At 38.3% G+C, this 7219-nt stretch overlaps 1 protein-coding gene and 1 long non-coding RNA gene across 5 annotated transcripts in view; one reads left to right on the top strand and one right to left on the bottom strand.

Annotated features, from left to right (window-relative positions):
• The window catches only part of NBEA (neurobeachin), a 776030-nt gene that overhangs the window by 469605 nt on the left and 299206 nt on the right, over positions 1–7219 (bottom strand). The window lies entirely within an intron of this gene.
• Positions 6749–6994, top strand: LOC106724229. The gene is made up of 3 exons (XR_001359970.1): positions 6749–6765; positions 6860–6922; positions 6954–6994. It is a non-coding gene; the product is annotated as an uncharacterized LOC106724229 (long non-coding RNA).

Below are 7219 nucleotides of genomic sequence, written 5' to 3'. Positions count from 1 at the left end.
CTGCAGGGGGGACAGTAAGGGGAAACCATGCTGGCAGAGGGGGGAGGTAGGGGCGACCAGCCCATGGGGGGGCAGTTGGGTGCAACCAGGTTGACAGGCAGGGCAGTTGGGGGTGACCAGGCCAACAGGCAGAGGCAGTTAGGGGTGATCAGGCAGGCAGGCAAGTGAGAAGTTAGGAGCCAGCGGTCCCGGATTATGAGAGGAATGTCTGAGGGGTCCCAGATTGGAGAGGGTGCAGGCTGGGCTGAGGGGACCCCCCACCCCTGTGCACAAATTTCGTGCACCAGGCCTCTAGTACCATGATAACTGACATCTGAATTCTATTGTTGGAGGGTGGTGTTATTTAACTAGTTGTGGCTCTGAAACTTGTGCATTTTTCAACTGAGCAAAGCAAGGACAACATTTTGTTTCCTAATAAAAACATGGATCATCTGAATCATGGCAAACATTTGCTTGCAATAAGTAAGCTAAGAACAATAAAAACATTTTTATGTCCTTAAGAAATAAAAAAATTGAGAACTATGGTAGAGAAATGAATATACCCCAAATAGGGCACTGTTCCCTCTTTTTTGTTTTTTTAATATAAAGAATTATGAGTTTTATGAAATATTACTTAATTCTTAACATGTTAAAATAATGATGCCTAGGGAAAAAAGGATATTTGAAGGTTACTGAAAAGGAAAACAAGCTCAATACACATGCATATGCACCTATATTTTAAACCTGATTTAAAATTTAAAAATCTATTTCATATAAAATCTATGATACTAAATTCTGAAATATATTTCCCTCTTGCTTGAAATCTAGCCATTATTAAGTAGCACTACTATCTTACTTTTAAGTAAATAACATTTTACTTATCATCAATGTCTAAGTCTATGAATTAGTAATATTTATGATTTATACAGTACAATTAATTTTGTAAAAGCACAAGATTTTTTCACCTCATTCATTTACAAAACAACATATTTGATAACTTACTACATGTATAAAGTGAATAACAGAGTAATAACAAAAAGGTATAGATTAGGTTCTACATGAAAAAATGGAGAGGGAATTCCTGTTTTCAAGGAGTTTCTAGGGATTTTTTTGAAGTTCAGAATTAAAACAGAATCTCGATGCTAAGAAAAAGTTCATTACCTTTCAATTTTGGAATAAAAAACTTTTTTTTTAACAGTATTTTTTTTTTTTTTGCCAAATCAAAGACACAAAACAAACTCAAGTAAACCAAAACTTATTGGTTTAATCATTAAATAGTAATTGTTAAAGTAAAAGAGGATATTCAAGTTGGGGCCATATACTAATTACTAAAGAATTACACTTGGATGCAATAGGTTTCTCTTCTTCAAAACCCAATAAATTCAGTACAAATAGCAAGGCTTTCCTCCCCCTGTTTTAAAGAATACAATAAATACTTGGAATCTTGTAAATTTTAGGTTAAATTCAGTGCTAAATAATAATACAACCTGGCTTTTGTATGAATATCCATTAATTATATCTTATATGCATTCAAAAGAGTGATAAAGGTTTATTTTAGGCAAATGATTTATTTCAAAAGATCACCCAAATTCCATAATTTAAAAAAGTCTTATTTGCTTTAAGGTTCAATTCATATTTTAATAATTTAAAATCCAATTATTATTGCCAAGACATTATAGGGAATTTTACATCCCATTAACCTTGCTTTGTTTTAATTACAAAGATTCTTTGTTAGATTCCTTTAAATGATCTAGTTTATAATTTCAGCCTGTCCTAGGGAGTACTTTAATTCAGCTGCACATTCATCAACTGGTTTTGTTCTGTTAATTATAGACAACTGCACAATTGCTTTCTCCAGCTATGATTGATGAATTATATTCAAGAGTGTAGCTGTTAAATAGGATAAACATTTATAACAATTTCCACTTAAATAATTTTATCTTCATTCCCACAAGGACAAATTAAAGACATATTCTAACAACCAAGAGAAAGTGTTTTTATAGGTTTCATTTTAAACTATTAGAAAAAATTAAGGAAAATGCTCTATGTCCAGGCCAATGAAATACAAGCATGTGCAAAGAATCTAAGCTATGCTTAGCAATTAGTAAGCACCAATGAATAGGAATCAGATAAACAGAGCAACGTGTAACTATTGTACCTACATCCCAACTATCTAAATATATCTTTTGATCTGGAACTCCCAATTCAAATTCATGAAAGTGAAAGGTCTAAATTGAAAGGATATGAACCAAAGTAAAGGTGAAAGTCAGAAAATTCTAAATACCTATTATATGTAATAACAAAACAAAACAAAACAAAACAAAACCCTTACAGTTACTAAGAGCCTATATTACAGCAGTTGTAATAAATGTGGTATAGATTATTTCCAACCTTTAGAGAAACTGGGCTTCTTTCTTAGGTGTTACACTATTCTGCAATGTGAAACAATGTGAGAGGAAGATTATGTTACATGCCTAGCATCTAACAGTTGGGAGAACTGGTATTTGAATTCAGTACAAATAGTAAACATATGATTTGTATTATAACAGGAACTCCGGAAATGGCCACAAAATAGTGTATTATACACTACAAATAAACGGGCACTAACACTATGGTATGGGAAGTATAAACCAGGGGAAAATTGAAGGTGCTTTGAGAACCTAAGAAAGTACCTATAATCTGGAGTAGCAATGGGGAGAGATTGGTGCTCAGTGAAGAGATTATTTTCACTAAAGTAATATAAGTAAATGTCTTAAAGTAAATGCTCATATTTTTTTGTGCTGTGGACTGTTGGTTTGGCTATTTTCAATATTCTCTTAGCTTCTCAAATATAATACCCCCCTCTCCAAATTTGCTTCATTCTCAGTAAATAGCCCTGCCTTCTTCATTGAGAATGTAAGGCACCATAAAACAAAACAAAACAAAAACCCTCTGAATCCTGCTAAAACTTAAATGAGCCCTAGCCGGTTTGGCTCAGTGGATGGAGCGTCAGCCTGCGGACTGAAAGGTCCTGGGTTCGATTCCGGTCAAGGGCATGTACCTTGGTTGCGGGCACATCCCCAGTGGGAGGTGTGCAGGAGGCAGCTGATCGATGTTTCTCTCTCATTGATGTTTCTAACTCTCTATCCCTCTCTCTTCCTCTCTGTAAAAAATCAATAAAATATGTTAAAAAAAAACTTAAATGAAAGGCCAGTCCCTGTACTTCAGGCTCACCTGCCACATTGGCTTTTTTTCCACTAGCATTTAAAAATACTTAAGTCTTTTCTTCTAAAAGGATATGCCACACACCCTTCCTCACCAAATTAAAAACTATATCTACCTTTAGTAACTACCCTATGAGTTTCCCCTTCTTGGCCAAACTTCTTACAGTTGTATATACTAGATGTCTATACTAGCTCTGACCCCAATACTCAAATCACCACTTTCTCAAAAGTTACTTTCTTCATTTATCTGTTCCCATAGAACCATTTACTTGTCCTTTTATTACATCAACTAGAGGTCCGGTGCATGAAAATTCATGCATTTGGGGGGGGGGTCCCTCAGTCTGCTCCCTCTCACAGTCTGGGAGCCCTCAGGGGATGTCCTACTGACGGCTTAGGCCCGCTCCCCCCAGAGAGTGGGCCTAAGCCACAGTCTGGCCTCCTTCTGCAGGAGGCGACTGGGCCAATCAGGGGAAGGCGCCACCCCCATCACCCTGCCGCTGCTGCTGCCTCTGGCCTCCCTCTGGGGGAGGCGACCAGGCTGATCAGGGGAAGGCACCGTCCCCATCACCCCGCTGTTGCTGCCACTGCCGGCCACCATGGCTGCCAGCCCTCCTCCGCCCTTGCAGCCACTGCAGCTTTGTCCAGAAGGACATCTGGAAGGATGTCTGGGAGACGTCTGGTCTATCTGGTCTAATTAGCATATTATCCTTTTATTAGTATAGATAAGTACTTAATGAAGGATTGTTGTTCTCACTAGACTCCAAGCTCCATTAGAGCAGGGCCTGGGTCTGTACCCAGAATCTTTAGCACATAGGTACTCACCAGTATAAGTCAGGATGAAATGACCTATTATACAGTGGCTCCTTTAATCCTAACTTAACTATTGTCTTTTGGACTATTCATTCCTCCTCAAACATTATACTCATCATTCTTTTTTTCATTCCTTCAATAAATATTTGTGATTGTGAACCATGTGCTAGGCATTATTTCAGATACCAGGGAGATATCCACAAATAAGACACGAGTTCTTAAGGAAAGTACATTTTAGTGAGGAAGATAGACATAAAATAATGAGATGATATTATTAAAATGTCAAAAGAGAGTCATGTGATGAATGTGTGCTAACTCAATAAGATGGTAAGGGGAGCCTTTCTGAGAGGTGACATTTTAGCTGATTTATGAATGACAGTAAACAACCAATCACATGAAGATGTGGGGAAGGGATTCCCCACAGAAAGAGCAGTAAAGCTGATCCCCAGGTTTTTTTCTCACTCTGCAGACTCTTCCTGCGCATCACATCTGTGTCCTTACTTACCACTTACCATATACAAGCAGATAACTCTAAATCTCCACTCTAGCTATATCTTTGGAGAGCTGGAGACCCAAATTCCAAGATGCCTATTCAATGATTCCACTTGGACATTACACAGGTGCCATAAATTCAGTGTAACCCAAAGTGAAAACCTCTCTCACCCAAGCCATGCTCCTCTTTCTGTGTTATTCTAAGTAAACTATATTTATACTATAAGCCATCCAGCTATGAAAGCTAGAAATCAAGTTATCTTGGATTCCTTCATTCACCTCTTACCATCCAATATATGAGCAATTCTATTAATTAAATTTCCACAAGATACTTCAAATGTTTCCACTTCTTCCATCCTGGTAGCACTATTTGTTAGTCTGACACCACCATCTTCATTAGGATTACTGAAACCTCAGATTGGCATCTCTGTTTCAGTCTTGACCCCCTAAAATCCATTTGCCACATTTCAAGTTATGCCTAAACCTCTTCAGTTATACTCCAGCAGCCTTACCACATCTTAGAAACCCCTTCCTGGAATGATCCTTGCCTTGAGGAATGACCCTCAAGTTCTATGTGGGTAGCACAAAACACACAATTAAGTAGCTGTTGGCTGACTAAAAATAGCAACATGTCTTGCTATCTTTTGCCTCTTGGTTTTTGCACTAAATTATTCCCTTGGCCCGGAACTTTATTCCTCTTTTTTTTTTAATTTCATATAGCTATGTCATAATCATCTCTCAATTATCAACCAAGATGGCATTATGTTTGGACATGCTTCTCTTTTAGAAACCTCTTTCTTTGTAGACTATTTTTAAAGCAGTTTTAAGTTCATAGCAAACTTGAGCAGAAGATAGATTTCTCAGATACTATTTCAGCCCACAAAACCTCCCTCCACAAGTTATCACCATCTACCATTAGTTAGAAATGATGAACCTACATTAATACAGCATTATCATTGAAAGTCCACGCTTTACATTAGGGTTCATTCTTGGTATTGTATATTCTACGGGTTTAGACAAATGTATGGCATGTATCCACTATTATAGCATCATATGGAGTAGGTTCACTGCTCTAAAAATCCTCTCTGCTCTGTCTCCCTCCAACCCCTAGTTACCACTGATCTTTCTATTATTGTTTCCATACTTTTGCCTTTTCCAGAATGTCATATAATTCAAATCATACAGTATATTAGCCTTTTCAAATTGGCTTCTTTCATTTAGTGATATGCAATTAAGTTTCTTCTATGTCTTTCCACGGCTTGAAAACTCATTTCTTTTTAGAACTAAGTAACAAATATTCCATTTTCTGGATGTATTATACAAATGAATGGGTATTTATTTATCCATTAATTACTGAAGTGCGTCTTGACATCCAAGTTTTGGCAATTATGAACAAAGTGAATATAAACATCTGCATGCAGGTTTTTATGTGGACTTAAGTTTTTAACTTCTTTGGATAGATAGAAGCATGGCTGTTGGACTATATAGTAAGAGTATATTTACTTTTGTATGAAACCACCAGCCTGTCTTTCAAAGTGGCTGTATATTTTGCATTCCCACCAGCAACAAATGAAAGTACAGTTATTCCACATCCTTACCAGCATTTGGTGTTGTCAAGTGTTCTGGATTTTGGACATTCTAATAAATGTATAGTGGTATTTCTTTGTTGTTGTAATTAGCATTTCCCTGATGATATGTAGAGCATTTTCTCATATGTTTATTTTCCATCTGTGTATCTTCTTTGGTGTGGTATCTGTTAGGTCTTTGGCCCATCTTTAAATCAGATTGTTTATATTCTTTTTTTTGTGTGTGATTAATTACTATGCTTTAATTATGTTCAATTTGTAACAATGAAATTGGGGGTCACTACAACATCAGGAACTGTATTAAAGGGTTGCGGCATTAGGAAGGTTGAGACCACTGGTCTAAGGTTTATTTCTACCTCAGTTGCTGGCTCCTACCCAGCCTGGCCCTGGTCTGGGCTTGGGCAGGAGGCAACCAACTGATGTGTTTCTCTCCCATCTATATTTCTGTCTTTCCCTCTCTCCCCCACTCTCTCTAAACATCAATGGGTGCTGGGGTCCAACCCCAGCAGGTCCAGGGGTCCCCAAAGGTGTGGACGGAGTCGGCGAAGAAGGAATGACATGGAGGCAGCGTTCAGTTGATCAGCATAGCAAGGTTCTCCCGCCAGATTCTGTAGCCATGTTTCTCTCGCTAGGTTCTCCTGCCATGTTCTGTCAAGTTTCTCCACCCAGGTTCAGTCGCCAGGTTCTGTAGCCAGGTTCCAGCCAGGTTCTATCCAGGTTCTGTCTAGGTTCTCCAGCCAAGTTCTGTAGCCATGTTCTGGTCAGGATCTCCAGCTAAGTTCTGGCCAGGATCTTCAGCAAAGTTCTGTAGCAAGGTTCTCTCCAGGATCTTTTGCCATGTTCTCTCGCTAGGTTCTCTCTCCAGTCTAGGTTCTGTCTCTAGGTTCTGTCCCTAGGTTCTGTCTCTAGGTTCTTCAGCCAGGTTCTCTCGCTATGTTCTTGTTTATATTCTTATTGTTGAGTTTTATAATGAACAACAAAAACTGATAAACAAAAACAGATGCAGAGACAGAGAAGCATCGATCAGACCGTCAAACCTCAGAGGGAAGGTAGGGGAGGGTGGGGGTAAGGGGGAGAGATAAACCAAAGGACTTGTATGCATGCATATAAGCCTAACCAATGGACACAGACAACAGGGGGATGAGAGCA

Source organism: Myotis brandtii, unplaced genomic scaffold, assembly GCF_000412655.1.
Source record: "Myotis brandtii unplaced genomic scaffold, ASM41265v1 scaffold77, whole genome shotgun sequence".
Taxonomy (NCBI): domain Eukaryota; kingdom Metazoa; phylum Chordata; class Mammalia; order Chiroptera; family Vespertilionidae; genus Myotis; species Myotis brandtii.
Note: the sequence above shows the minus strand (reverse complement) of the source record. Positions and strands in the feature narration are given on the sequence as shown.